Source organism: Actinia tenebrosa, unplaced genomic scaffold, assembly GCF_029948245.1.
Source record: "Actinia tenebrosa isolate PJP-AT-01 unplaced genomic scaffold, QUT_ActTen_1.0 PGA_scaffold8__29_contigs__length_14323225, whole genome shotgun sequence".
In the NCBI taxonomy this organism is placed as follows: domain Eukaryota; kingdom Metazoa; phylum Cnidaria; class Anthozoa; order Actiniaria; family Actiniidae; genus Actinia; species Actinia tenebrosa.
Window position 1 is genome coordinate 6,333,651 of NW_028292585.1, and position 16,153 is coordinate 6,349,803.

The 16,153-nt window shown below is 36.4% G+C and overlaps 1 long non-coding RNA gene across 2 annotated transcripts; it reads left to right on the forward strand.

Moving 5' to 3' along the window:
- Positions 1–915: 915 nt before the first annotated feature.
- Positions 916–10,884, forward strand: LOC148905045 (uncharacterized). 2 transcript variants are annotated; one of them, XR_016121805.1, is made up of 4 exons: positions 916–1,102; positions 6,536–6,729; positions 9,991–10,100; positions 10,703–10,884. It is a non-coding gene; the product is annotated as an uncharacterized LOC148905045 (long non-coding RNA). The 2 variants fall into 2 exon arrangements; XR_016121806.1 differs by having other exon boundaries at positions 6,582–6,729.
- The last annotated feature ends 5,269 nt before the right edge of the window (positions 10,885–16,153 follow it).

Sequence of the window (16,153 nt, forward strand, 5' to 3'; positions counted from 1 at the left end):
ACTAATACTACAATATTTGGTAATCGCTGTATAACGTTACACATATATGTCAAAAAAAGTGAAAGAGAAAGACAATAGGCGATAGCTTGAGAGAAAAGAACTATGGATTTTAGATAAAGACATTGAGTAATAAGCAGCAATATAAAGAAATCAACGATGCTGTCTACAAAATAAACTCCTTCGTTGACAGAAGTTTATGGTTGCTACATGCGAAGTACACCTTAGCGGCGACTTTGAGATTCGACTAGAGCATCGCAAACAAAGGGGATCATAAGGAAATATTCGGATTATCTATACTAGTTATAGAAATCGTGCTTCGGATAGTCCTTAGAATTTCATTGACACCATTATATTCAGATCATTGTCACGTTGCAGATGAAACAGATCCCGCAATGGATTTTAGCATGTTTGGACAGGCTTTGCTGAGAGAAAACGCTTTTAATCTTCATAGTTACCGTCAGTTTTTGGCTGCCAAGTCCCTAGTGGAGGGGGAGGTGTGTTGTAAAGGCGTACAAGTGGCTTGTGCGATAATTTTGATCCTCATTAAGCCATACGTTTTTTTGAGAAAAAAAGAAAACAAATTACACCATTAATACCTATTTCGCTTGCTCTTTTCGAATTTGTTACTTTTAACCTCAAAATCCAATATTATGGAAAATCCCAATCTGGATTGCCTTATTGGATTGGAGTTTTCTTAGGTGGAGTGTGGGATCGAGAATAATTATTGCTTTAGTATTTTAACTTCAAATGAAAGTGACAAGATGAACGTTACTAGAAAAAGTACTTTGAAGCAGTTGTTTTTAGAAAATTTATTTATGAAATGGCTTTTATAAAGAAGGAAACTGTAAAAGGTTCTCAGGTAGAATCTTCTCATTTATTCCACTTATTTCTTTTCTTTTTTATCAAAACAGAAATCAGAAAAGACGTTCTGAAACTACTTATCTGTGGTCATGCCAGATAACAAGCTTAAACAGAAAATACAGCTTCATACAGTTTTCATCGGATACCGCAAAGGAGAAAAGAGAAAGTCCGTTAATCCAATGGTTCGACGATATTCTGTACAATATCCATGCATCGATGCTATTCAAGTGAAAACAGAAACGTGAGTTGTGATATTTGAGTTTAAAAAATATCTATTTATGTGTTTGTTATTGACTTTTCAAAAGTATGGACTGCTTGTGGTGCGAAGTCCAAGATACCTCAGCGAGCCCAAACCCCTTTCTAAATTTGTTGGGATTCATGCAATTTAAAAACCAGATTGTGCTTTTACGCCTTTGGACTGGCCTCTTTCAACTTTCCCAAATCAAGGCATATGTTAATTATTGTAGTAGAATGAAGTTGACATTCAGTGAAAGGACCTTTGAAGGTTTTAATCAACTTTTACCCATTCTTCCCTCGTCTGTTGTGTGTCATTTTATCTATATAGTCAACAAAAGAAAATATTTTACAAGCCTGAAACATTTTTTTTGTAATCGAAAAGTAATGTTTTCTTTCAAAAACAAATACAAAAAGAAAGAGAGTAGTTCAAAAGGAACCTAATGGACGAGTATGATTCATGGAAGCCTTAAAAGGTACATTCATTTACTTGATATGAACTAAACATGAGACCATAAGGCAGAGACTTTTTCACATCCATTGAAGAAAATCTTTTGCAATTGGAAAACATTGGTGTAGGCTAACTTAAAACTAAAAAAGCAAATCTATAAATGAGACCGATAAAAAGAAATGTTATGGACGAATGTTGATTAGGAGTTGATTAGGAGGTTTAAGAGGCCCTTTCGCTGGATAACTAAGCATGAGACCATGGGGAAGCGACTTTTTAAAATCCTTTTAAAACCGCCCTTTCTCCTAATCTAAAAGTTACAAGTTTCTATCAACAAAACAAAACAAAAAACTAAATATTATATTACTTCCGCGTAGTGATTAGAAAATGACCTGCAGTTTTTAAGTTTTGTTAGTAGTTTCTCAACTGAACGGAAATTCTTATGAATTTAAAGTATTCTTTTTTTAGAGAAATTTCAGCCCATTCTAATTTGCTTGAGAGATAAGGTTTTGCTTGAAAGATTAAGGAAATTTAGGATCAAAAGTTAGTTTGAGTATGTATCATGTTTAGGCCACCCATCCAAATACTAACCCACCGAAACGGGCTTGACTTATCATTGAAGCCCAAGGTTTTTCCACTGGACCACTGTTGCAGATTAATCAGCATAACAATAGCCGTGAGAACAATGCGCCAGATAAACAAGACTTTTTGACATTAAATTTTCAACCGATTCCGTGCGTGGCAGAGATGCAAGGGATTAGCCGATATGGTCTGGGGGCCGGCTGGTCTCTCCCCTGATGCTTCGGCTAGAACATTTTCTTGCGTAATTCGTACACCCAAGGGCAGAAGGATTTAATCGCCGTCAGGTCCGAAGTCCATACGACGCCTCAGCTCTGCGGATGTCTAGGGGGTATGGCAAAGTAGAATCGATTTTTTTCCTTAACTTTTGTCCGTGCTTTCGAACCCCATTGAATCCACATAAATTTTTTCTTTCTTTTTAATCCACTTTTTATTAGATTTAAATCTTCAACACTAAGGCAATCTTTTAAGTGAAAAAGTATTTATTCCTATTTGGTTGCTTGTAAGCCTGCATAAGTTCGATCAGACGTTACCAGTCATAAGCAATATCGATCTGCGAAAAGTAGACCTCTTCTATCCTATCTTTCTTGGGATAGATTACTGACAAGAACATTGACTGCACTTGGACCATCATATGCCCGCAAAGGACTAGTGGGTGGTGCCGTGAAGACTTCTGTGTACTATTGCACTATTTTGGTGTTTGTGACAGAGAACATTGGGATATTAAACATTTCTTTTTTATAATCAAAAAGCTATGTAGAATTTGGTGTTAACACAGAACGAAAATATGAAGAAAGTAGTTTAAAAGAAACTTAATGGTCCAATATGACTTAGCAGTTGAGAAGGAGCTTCCAAGGTCCCTTCACTAGAAGTGTACTAAGCAGGAGACCATGAGACAGTAAACGTTTACATACATCGGCGGGACCCTTTTCAGCTTCGAAAAGTTACCCATTATGCTCAACTCAACTTAACTCAAAACAAAAACAATTAAATAGATAATTAAAAAAGATCCAAAAAGAAACTAAAAGGATAATTTTTTTGGAAGATGTGATTAGAAGGCTCAAAGGTCCTTTCACTGGATGTGAACTAAGCAGGAGACCATATCAGAGCGCGACATTTTCACATTCATGGAAAGGCGCATATCCTTATTTCAAACAGATATCAGTTTTGGTCGACTCCAAACAAAATAATCAAATCTATAAATGCGACGGATCAAAGAAGCTTAATTGACTAATTTTGCTTTAGAGTTTATTAGAAGGTTCAAAGGTCCTTTCACTGGATGTGAACTAAGCATCAGACCACGATGAGGTAGCGACCTTATTATATCCAATAAAGGGACCTTTTTCACTTGGGGAAAATAATTTTGGTCACGTCAAGGCAAAATTCAAATCTACAAATTATACAGATCAAAAGATACTTATTGGACGAATATGGATTAAGAGTGGACTAGGAGACGCAAAGGTCCTTTCACTGGATGTGATCCAAGCATGAGACCATGAGAGGGCTACTACTAAGAACCATTTTGTTCATCGAAAAGTTATGCGTATTGGTCGACGCCGAACAAAAAATATAATCAAATCAAAAATAAAATAGATAAGAAGAAATTTAATGGGACAATATAGCTTATAGGAGTTGACAAGGCCCTCTGTGCGGAGTCCAAACCCACATGAAAGGTGGCAGACGAGCCTAGGATCTTAGTCAAACTATTATTTAAAAATAATCTAAAAAAAAACTATTATTTAAACCTCTCATATTTTGCTTGTTATCAGCAAACTGCGTATGCTGTAAAGTTTAGAGCCTTTATTTTAATTTTACCGGGGTGTTTGAGTGTTCGGCGTTAACCTTGACTCTGGTAAAGAATACTATTAACGCTGTTCTCCAGAGAAAATTTCTAAACTTCTTCTCGAACTTGTTGCTGATTGCTTCGTCCATGAAGAATCTAGCGGCTAGAAACATATTCTCTTCACCCCCGGTTTTGTGTTTAATTGCTTCATAATACAACCAACTGAAAGGATAAAAAATACCAGGCTTAGTTTGGGGTTGAATGGTGAGTTATTGAAAAAAAGACTACATCGCGGGCGTAGAGTGCGTTTCACAGGCCCCTCAAAGCACAAATTACATACATTTACTGTATTTTCAGGGCTCTTTCTCCGCCCGTGATGTAGCCTTCCAGAGTAATTATCTTGGCTTCACTTTAAAACCCATTTGGGACCGCCTTTTTCAATTTCTAACTCTTCTAGCATGAAAAAAATAATAAAGAATAGATTATGTATAACCGTGAAAAAGTCAAGGTACAGAATTTTCCAGTCCTGGACAACTTTTTTTAATCCGATACAACAAGCTGAAACTGATTCTTATCTCCGCGCGCCACTATCCTAGTTCATTCATGTCGGAGTGAATCAGAAAGTGATCCACTCAAACACTATACACTAAGTACATAGTACTTGGCATGTCTTGATCTTATAGGTGTAAGGACAATGGCTTGCCTTGCGGGGATCGTGAGATTCGACGATAGCACCGTAAAGTAAAACGAGTATCAAAATATTCCGATTAATCCATACTATACAAAGAAATCGTCTTGGGATAGTCGTTATACAATTTTATCGATATCATGCAGAAAAATTTCACAACGCTTTTTACAACTTCAAAAAGCTTTATATTTTATTCATATCAACTCAACTCAAAATAAACAAGTATAAATAATGAATAAATAAACCAAGATCAAAAAAAACTTAATCGACGGATATGGTCGAAGATTCGATTAGGATGCGCAAAGGTCCTTTCACAGTATGTGAACTAAGCATGAGACCATAAAGCAGAGCCATTTTCACATCCATTAAAAGAACCATTTACATTATCTAAAAGTTATGTGTATTAGTCGACGACGAAAAAATTGAAATAGAAAAAAAGAAATTTAATGGAACAATATAGCTATAGCTCATAGGAGTTGACAAGGCCGTCTGTGCCGAGTCAAACAAGAAATATGAGAGACAAGAGCCTAGCAACTCAATCAAACTATTTTTTAAGTAAACCTCTTATATTTTGCTTGTTATCAGCAAACTGCGTGTGCTGTAAAGTTTCGAGCCTTTATTTTATTTTTAACGGGATGTTTGAGTGTTCGGCGTTAATCTTGACTCTGGTAAAGAATACTATTAACGCTGTTCTCCAGAGAAAATTTCTAAACTTCTTCTCGAACTTGTTGCTGATTGCTTCGTCCATGAGGACTCTAGCGGTTAGAAATCTATACTCATCAGCATCGGTTTTGCGTTTAATTGCTTCATGATACAACCAACTGAAAGGATAAAAAATACCAGCCTTAGTTTGTGGTTAAATGGTGCGTTAGTAAAAAAAAAGACTACATCGCGGGCGTAGAGTGCGTTTCACAGGCCCCTCAAAGCACAAATTACATACATTTACTGTATTTTAAGGAATCACTCTCCGCCCGGGATGTAGCCTTCCATCGTAAATTTCTTGGCATCACCTTGAAGCCCATTTGGGACGATGTTTTTCAATTTCTAGCACTTCTAGCACAAAAATAATAATAAAGAGTAGATTGTGTTTGACTGTGAAAAAGTCAAGGTACAGAATGTTGTAGTCCTGGACACATTTTTGTAATCCGATACAACAAGCTGAAACTGATTTTTATCTCCTCGCGCGTCAAACCTAGTTTATGTAGGAGTGAATCAGAACGTTATTCACTCTAACTCTATAAATACACAGTACTTGGCGTGCCTTGATCTTATAGGTGTAAGGACAAAAGCGTGTCTCAACGGGGATCGATAGCACCTTAAAATATTACAATTATCAAAATATTCCGATTAATGCATGCTATACAAAGAAATCGTCTTCGTATAGCTTTATAATTTTATCGATATCATTCAGATCATCGTCACAGCGCGGATGAAACAGAGATCGCATTGGACTTTTGGCCAGGCTTTGCTGGGAGGAAACGTTTTAAATCTTCATAGTTACCGTCCGCTTTTGGCTGCCAAGTCCCTCGGGGAGGGGAAGGTGGTGTTGTAAAGGCGTACAAATGGCTTGTGTGATACTTTTGATCCTCATTAAACCATACGTTTTTTACGAAAAAAGAGAAACAAATTACAGTATTGATACCTATTTCGCTTGCTCTTTTAGAATTTGTTACTTTTAGCCTCAAAATCCAAAATCATGGAAAATCCCAATCTGGATTACATTATTGGATTGGACTTTTCTTAGGTGGAGTGTGGGATCGAGAAAAAATATCGCTTTAGTATTTCAACTTCAAATTCAAGTTAAAAGATGTAGGTTACTAGAAAAAGTACTTTGAAGCAGTTGTTGTGAAAAAGCGTATTTTAAAAATGGCTTTTATAAAGAAGGAAACTGTAAAGGGTACTCAGCGATTCCACTTATTTCTTTTCTTTTTTATCAAAACAGAAATCAGAAAAGACGTTCTGAAACTAATTATTTGTGGTTATGCCAGATAACAAGCTAAAACAGAAAATACAGCTTCATACAAGTGCCATCGGATACCGCAAAGGAGAAAGAGAAAGTCCGGGATCCGTTAATCCAGTGGGACGATATTCTGTACAATATCCCTGCATCAATGCTATTCAAGTGAAAACAGAAGCGTGAGTAGTGATACTTGTGTTTTTAAAAATATATATATATATATATATGGGTTTCTTATTGACTTTTTAAAAGTGTGGACTGCCTGTGGTGCGAAGGTCAAGATATCACAGCGAGCCTAACTCCCTTTCTACAATTGTTGCGATTCAATTTAAAAACCAGATTGTGCCTTTACTCCTTTGGACTGGCCTCTTTAAACTTTCCCAAATCAAGGCATATTTTGATTATTTTAGTAGAATGAAGTTGACATCCAGTGAAAGGACCTTTGAAGCTTTTATTTCACTTCTATCCATATGCGCTCGTGCATTGTGTTTCATTTTATCTATATAGTCAACAAAAGAAAATATTTTTTAAACCTTTCTTTTTTATAATCAAAAAGCTATACTTAGGTGTTAACACAGAACAAAAATATGAAGAAAGTAGTTGAAAAGAAGCTTCCAAGGTCCCTTCACCAGATGTGAACTAAGCAGGAGACCATAAGAGAGTAAACGTTTTACATCCATCGACGGGACACTTCGAAAAAGCTACATATTTTGCTCAACTCAACTTTACTCAAAACAAAAACAATTAAATAGATAATTGAAAAAGATTTTAAAAAAAACTAAAAGGATTTTTTTTGGAAGATGTAATTGTAAGGCACAAAGGTCCTTTCACTGGATGTGAACTAAGCGTGAGACCATATCAGAGCGCGACATTTTTACATTCATGGAAAGGCGCATATCCTTATTTCGAACAGATATCAGTGTTGGTCGACTCCAAACAAATTTGATAAGCAAATATACAAATGTGAAAAATCAAAGAAACTTAATGGACGAATTTTTTCAAAAAAGTTTATTAGAAGATTCAAAGGTCCTTTCACTGGATGTTAACTAAGCCATAGAAAGAACCATTTTGTTCATCGAAACGTTATGTGTATTGGTCGACGCCGAACAAAAAATATAATCAAATCAAAAATAAAATAAATAAAAAGAAATTTAATGAAATAATATAGCTTATAGGAGTTGACAAGTCCCTCTGTGCGGAATCCAACAAGAACAGATGGCAGACGAGCCAAGGAACTCAGTCAAACTATTATTTAAACTTCTTATATTTTGCTTGTTATTAGCAAACTGCGTATGCTGAAGAGTTTCGAGCCTTTATTTTATTTCTAACGGGGTGTTTGAGTATTGGGCGTTAACCTTGACTCTGGTAAAGAATACTATTGACGCTATTTTCGAGAAAAAATTTCTAAACTTCTTCTCGAACTTGTTTGCTGATTGTTTCGTCCATGAAGACTCTAGCGGTTAGAAATATATTTTCTTCAACCCCGGTTTTGTGTTCAATTGCTTCATGATACAACCAACTGAAAGGATACAAAATACCAGGCTTAGTTTGTGGTTGAATGGTGAGTTAATGAAAAAAAGACTACATCGCGGGCGTAGAGGGCGTTTCACAGGCCCCTCACAGCACAAATTACATACATTTACTGTATAGTCAGGGCTCTTTCTCCGCCCGTGATGTAGCCTTCCAGAGTAATTATCTTGTCTTCACTTTAAAACCCATTTGGAACCGCGTTTTTCAATTTCTAACTCTTGTAGCATGAAAAAAATAATAAAGAATAGATTATGTATAATTGTGAAAAATTCGAGGTACAGAATTTTCCAGTCCTGGACAACTTTTTTTAATCTGATACAACAAGCTGAAACTGATTCTTATCTCCGCGCGCCACTATCCTAGTTCATATCGGAGTGAATTAGAAAGTGATCCACTCAAACACTATACCTAAGTACATATTACTTGGCGTGCCTTGATCTTATAGATGTAAGGACAATTGCCTGCCATAACGGGGAACGTGAGATTCGACGATAGCACCGTAAAGTAAAACGAGTATCAAAATATTCCGATTAATCCATACTATACAAAGAAATCGTCTTGGGATAGTCGTTATATAATTTTATCGATATCATACCGATCAATGTCAGAACGCTTTTTACAACTTCAATAAGCTTTATATTTTATTCAACTCAACTTAACTCAAAATAAGTATACATAAATAATAAATGAATAAAACAAAATCAAAAGAAACTTAATTGACGGATATGGTTGAAAGGTCGATTAGGATACGCAAAGGTCCTTTCACAGCATGTGAACTAAGCTTGAGACCATAAAGCAGAGCTATTTTCACATCCATTGAAAGAACCATTTACATCATCCAAAAGTTATATGTATTGGTCGACGCCGAAAAAATTGAAATAGAAAAAAAATTAAACAGAAAAAAAGAAATTTAATGGAACAATATAGCTATAGCTCATAGGAGCTGACAAGGCTGTCTGTGCGGAGTCAAACAAGAAAGATGAGAGACAAGAGCCTAGCAACTCAATCAAACTATTATTTAAGTAAACCTCTTATATTTTGCTTGTTATCAGCAAACTGTGTATGTTGAAGAGTTTCAAGCCTTTATTTTATTTTTAACGGGGTGTTTGAGTATTGGGCGTTAATCTTGACTCTGGTAAAGAATACTATTGACGCTATTCTCGAGAGAAAATTTCTAAACTTCTTCTCGAACTTGTTTGCTGATTGTTTCGTCCATGAAGACTCTAGCGGTTAGAAATCTATACTCCTCAGCCTCGTTTTTGTGTTCAATTGCTTCATGATACAACCAACTGAAGGGATAAAAAATACCAGCCTTAGTTTGTGGTTGAATGGTGTGTTAATGAAAAAAAGACTACATCGCGGGCGTAGAATGCGTTTCACAGCCCCCTCAAAGCACAAATTACATACATTTACTGTATTTTAAGGAGTCACTCTCCGCCCGTGATGTAGCCTTCTATCGTATGTATCTTGGCTTTACTTTAAAACCCTTTTGAGTAGATTAGAGTAGATTAGATTATGTATAACTGTGAAAAAATCAAGGTAAAGAATGTTCCAGTCCTGGACAACTTTTTTTAATCCGATACAACAAACTGAAACTGATTCTTATATCCGCGCGCGACTATCCTAGTTCATGTCGGAATGAATCAGAAAGTGATCGACTCCAAAACTATATACATAGTACTTGGCATGCCTTGAACTTATACGTGTAATAACAATGGCATGTAGCATGGAACCTGAGATTCGACGATAGCACCGTAAATAAAACGAGTATCAAAATATTTCGATTAATCCATACTAGACAAAGAAATCGTCTTCGGATAGAGTCGTTATATAATTTTATCGATATCCTACCGATCAATGTCACAACGCTTTTTACAACTTCAAAAATATTTATGTTTTATCCCTTTTAGCCAGCACGTTACGACTACTAGACGACTGAATAAAATTTCCCTGACAATTATACTCTCCCTACTCTTTCTCAATCACCTGGACTGCGAGTATCCCATCTAGACAATATGAGGTATTTGTAAACATGTCATCTAACGTTATTTTTGACTAATATTTTATATTTTTACGCTTTTGAATTCACATTCCGATAATCCGCGATTTCACTCGCTCAAAATACTGAGCGTAAGGTTTTGGCTGCAAAAAATATATAATGTCAAACCTAATTCATTGGGGGAGGGGAAGGTGTGTTGTTAGGTATACAATTTGCTCGAGGGTTCATTCATTAGATGCTCATAAGAACATGTTTTGTTTACGAATAAAGTAAGACAAATTACACCATCGATACCTATTTCACCTGCTCTCTCGGAATATTGTACTTTTTGCCTCAAAATCCAAAATTGTGGAATATCCAAACCTGGATTGACCCCTTGGATCGGACTTTTATCAGGTGGAGTGTGGGAATCGATGAATATTTTTTATTGATATTTCAAGTTAAAATCAATGTTAAATGTCTAACGTACCTCGAACAACTGCTTTGACGCAGTTGTTTTTAAAAATTAATAAAATATTACTTTAATGCGAAGGAAAAGGTTTTAACCTTAAAAGGCTATTCTGTGACAATCAGTGTTTTTGTTATACTTTTTTTAACCATAACGTTTCATTTTAAACCAACAGGGAATGAATAAAGACGTTCGAAGATGCCTTATTTGTGTTTATGTCAGACAACAAGTTAAGAACAGAAAATAGAGCGGAATACAGTTGCCATCATACCGCAAAGGGTAAAAAGAAAGTTGTTATTCCAAAGGGATAGATATTCTGTACAGTATCCCTGTATCAGTACTATTCAAGTGAAAACAGAAAAGGTGGGTTGTGATAGTTATTTGTGTTCAAAATTATATGAGTATGTATTTGTTTATTGATTGACTATTCAAACGTTTGGACTGCCTGTGGTGTTATAAGTGCTAAAGATTCAACAGGGTGCCCAACCCCTTTTCTACAATTGTTGGTATAGTTGACTGCCGGACACAGAGTATTAGCAATTGCGTGTCCGGCAGTCTAATACACTCGTTGATCATTCATAAATTTACCTACATCTTATCGATATTATTATCATATAAAAAAATGTGTATATTGGTCGAAGCCGAACAAAAAATCAAATCAAACATAAAAAAGAAAATAGACTAAATGAAACTTAACAGACCTGAAGGAGTTGACTAGGTTCTCTGTGCGGAGTCAAACGGCAAAAACGGATGGCAGACAAGCCTAGGAACTCAGTCAAACTATTATTTAAACCTCTTATATTTTGCTTGTTATCAGCAAACTGTGTAAGCTGTAAAGTTTAGAGCTATTTTTAACTGGGTGTTTGAGTATGGGGAATTAACCTTGACTCTGGTAAAGAATACTATTAACGCTACTCTCAAGAGAAAATCCCTAAACTTCTTCTCAAACTTGCTGTTGATTGCTTCGTCCACAATGACTCTAGCGGTTAGAAATCTATTCTCATCAGCCCTCGGTTTTGTGTTCGATTGCTTCATGATACAACCAACTGAAAGGATAGAAAATACCAGGCTTAGTTTGTGGTTGAATGGTGTGTGTTAATGAAAAAAGACTACATCGCGGGCGTAGGAGTGCGTTTCACAGGCCCCTCAAAGCACAAATTACATACATTTACTGTATTTTAAGGGGTCTTTCTCCGCCCGTCATGTAGCCTTCCATCGTATGTATCTTGGCTTCACTTTGAAACCCATTTGGACCCTCGTTTTTTCAATTTCTAACTCTAATTAATTAATTGCAAAATGTTTTGAAGATAATAGATTTATCCTGGCATGTTCACTCAAGGTTGCAGCAGAAAATTGAAAAACGTTTGCTATTTTTTTTGAAAGGAGAATTAAATATTTATTTGTAGTTTCAAAAATGTATATAAAACAATACTAGTTTGGTTTTGGCATGATATTGTAAATTATCAAGACCTCGGCTCTCTTTTAGCCTACGGCTTCGTCAGGTAAGAAAACCTCAGTCTTGGCAATTTACGTCTCTTTGGTAAGGGGCGTAATTATACAATGCTTTCGAATGGTACACCAAGAAATATCGCGCGCTTCCTTAAACACACATCAGCGTTCTGGCAAGTAGTGAAAAGAAAAGCAGCCATCAAGTTCAAAAGAATCAAACTAGTACTAGTTGTATTTACAGCGTCTTCTTATTCTTTAAAACTATAACATTATACAATGGAAAATAATCTCTAATAACATAACGTAGCACTTTGTGCTAGTATTAGATTCACGGGTGGTTACACGGAACCCTCTTTGAGATATCTTTTACACTCTGTATATTTACAGCCTGTTTTTATATTTTCTGCGACCTGAATGACTCCAGTATCCTGGCGTTTTTTCTCCCGTCACTCGAATTCGCTTAAAATTAGGCTCAGTAATTTCACCCTACCCCCCCCCCCCCCCGCAACACATTCCTGTATGCAGACTCCAGATTTACAGGTTAACTTCTTGCATCCTTCCCCGATACAAACTTGACTACATTTATGGTAATCATTGCAATCGAGGTAACAATGTCCTCCGAAGCAAATTTGACTGTGATTGTGTTGAGGATCGTTATTAAAAATGTTACAATAGCCACGTATACATTCCTGTAAACAGGTCTTGTTTACCAAACCGTAGTTACAGTTTTCTATGACAGCCACTTGGTGAACGGGTTCTCGAGGAACGTTATATATACATCTTCCCCTCGCGACAGGATCATAGACACCTCTGCGGCAGGGATTGCACCGCTAGCGGTAAAGACCACATATCACGTGACATGTATATTTGAAAATTCTCGATTAATCAGCGAATTTGAACAATAATTTCAAGAATCTACTAATATTTTTAATGATAACTACGTTATTTACATGTTAGTATAACAGCAATGGATTTTGTGTGAAATTGCCTGTTCAGGTATTCTTTGACTTTTTCGCAGGAGGCTCACTGCTTTCTTCTTACGGCTAGTGTTTGACTCGTGCTGTTGTTCTCTTTCAAACAAGATGTGACAGTTTCAGGAATTTCAGCTCTTTCGTCCTTGGGCGTCTCAGTTTGGAATGGAGAGGAATGAGCTAGGAGTTCTCTCTACGGCAGTAGTGCCAGAGAGTAAATACCCTCCAGATCCATCCATATTGACAAGAGGTGAGGGTCGACCCTGGTAAAAACTAAAGAAAACAAATTTGATAGAAATTAAGTGAAAACATTGACCTCCTGCCCTTCTGCTAACCCACTTTTAATCATTTTAAAGGGTTATAATGTCGTTTAGTAAGTAAGATTTACGCATTAGATGCTTAATTGACCTACATTATATAATGTATTATATTAGTAGCGTTACTCTGGGTATTCGGGGTTTGTCTCCCTTTGAAAAACCAACACGCTAAACAAATTGGATCTGTGGCGTTACCCTGTGACGAATTTGATCATCAATAGCCTTTTGATAACCACATGAAGTCTTCAAATGCTACTAAAGAGTTGGACTGTTGGTGCGGATGGCCCAGACACGAAGCAAATTTCTTGATTTTACAAAAATTCCAATAATGTCAGTGTATTGGTAATATTTATATTCAGCATTCAAAATTACTCATTTAGAATATCAAAATATAAGAGATAGGATAAAAAGCTGCAAATTCGTGCTTAACTGTTTTCAGTCTCAATCAATCCATTGCAGTCCACATCAAGTAAAAGTAAAATCCACCAAAATTTTTATCTCAATAGCATCTTGAGGAGGAAAAATTCGTCGAAAATTAGAGTGCCTCAATCAAAAAAAAAAGTAAAAAAGAATTTGTGTGCATTTGTTTTTTGCATCATTTTGGAATAGAATCACTATGTACGAATCATAATATAAAAACCATAGATAAAAGCTGGCAAATTGGAGCGTGAAATAGAGTATGCGTCCGTACGATCCAGCCAACCGAAGTCCAGTCAATTCCAGGGTACATTGCGGGGTTCCTGATTTTCCAATGAAAAAACACTCAAAATACGGGCTTTTAGAAGAGTAAGACACAGTTTTAGAAGTTGAGCATGTTTTAATATACATTAAGATGATCCATGCTTTCAACAAAGGTGACCCCACCAACAACCAACGAAGCACCACAAATATCAGATTTTAGAAAAACACAAGCTTTCCCTGGTATTCTCTCACCATATTGTTTCGGTGAGTTGCAGATTCACCACACCTCCTCTGTTTCGTAAATCAGTGTAACAATCAGCCAATGCTGTAAATAGAGAAAGAAAATGAAAAAGTTGTATATATGCCTATCAACAACAAACACAATATTATGTAATTGGGCCATGTATACTAAAGGGACATCAGTGTTTTTTTCCAATAATCAGAAAATATAAAAGACGTATTTCAATTTCTGAAGTGTAGCAAAATACATGGCTTATCTTTAAAACATGGACTGTCCATAATTATGGGGGGGGGGGGGGGGGGAGGGGGAGGGGGAGGGGGGGCTTTGTGGTTTTAAGTTTGTAATAATAATGAGACAACATACAAAATAACCTTGGAAATACAGAAGTTTAAAAGAGAGAAAAGGAAAACAATGGAACCAAATATAAATTCCTTTCCTTGCTTTCTTTCCTTTTCTTTTCTCATTCTGTAATGATGCAAATTTCAAACAGGACAAAAAAAATTGTAAAAAAGTTCACAAGCTCATTATTAATAACATAGGATCTAATGTTACTCTTGATTGTTCGAGAAAATTACAAAGGGTCTTGATTGGAGCAAACATATTCTCGCAGCTCTCGAACTCTAGCAACTGGGATGAAGCTTGCGGACCAACCACAAGACTGAATTAAATGGTTGATCATTATTCTTAATATTATATAATAACACCATCATCATAATCACACATAAATAAAAAAATTAATGGCCGTTCTGAGGTTGTGCAGAAATGGTAACAACTGCGATAGGGCTGTTGTAGTAGACTGTGCTCCGCCGAGAGGTTGAATTTCTCTCGAAATTAAAGACAAGATTTTGAAAGAAATTTCATTAAACTGTTGAAGGCAGGCTATGTTTTAGCGGATGCCATTTTTTTTAAGGTTTTAGTTTTTGAACGATTCACATTTACTTTTGTTTTTAGGTCGTGTTTCAAAAACATTGTAGAAAGCTGTCTTACATATTGAAAAAAAGGATCATCGGATGAACAGCACATGAGTCAGCACAAGTTCTATCATTAGCAGTTTTCTGTGAATCCTGGGAAGGGTGCAATAGAAATAAACAGTAAAGGGCAGAGGCGAAACCAGAAGCACCGAGACCGAGCAGGGGCCGTAAAACGAAGGGTATTTCTGGGTTTTAGTTTCCTCAAGTTTGTCTTTTAAGTTCTACTCAGTAGTTGGGCTTGATGAAGATCATATCAAAGTGATTGCGAAAAAGAGAAATAATATTCAATGATCATGACTTTGATCTGAAAAAATATTGCCTATTGAACTTTGAAGCCTCGGCACTGATCTAAGTCAGGGTATTGGCTAACTTAACAGCTTGAACCCTGAAACAACCCTCTGGGTGACTGGAGTCAGGGCATGGCTAACTCACAGATAGAAACCCTGTGAAACACCTATGGGCTGATCTAAGTCAAGGCACGGCTAACTCCAACATATAGGAAACCCTTGAAACAACAACCTCTGGGCTGGCATCCAAGTCGGGCATGGCTAACCACAGATAAAACCTGAAACAACCTCTGGGCTGATCTAAGTCAGGGCATGGCTTAACTCATGGATGAAGTGGGAATTTAGCATTGCTAAGTTTTGTGGAGTGAATGGGAAATGGGAGAACCAGGAGAAAAACCCTAAAATCAAGGGAGAGACCTAACCACATCTATGTCGTGTGAGCAGAGTCTGGGAAGTGAAACCTCAAAATCCAAAAGCCCATGATTAAGGACAATGCACTAAGCAATGCTTCATCCCAAGCAATCTTTGATTGTATGACATGGATAATGGTCAATTTACCGTTGATTCTTAACTTCTGTGGATTGTTCCTCATGAGGTTTTTACTGGATGATGCTCTTGACGTGATTGGTCTCATCCACATCTGCCTCACTCTCTGACTGCTCTTTTTTAATAAGGACTTCCACTCGTTTGTGAAGGAGTCTATCTCAGT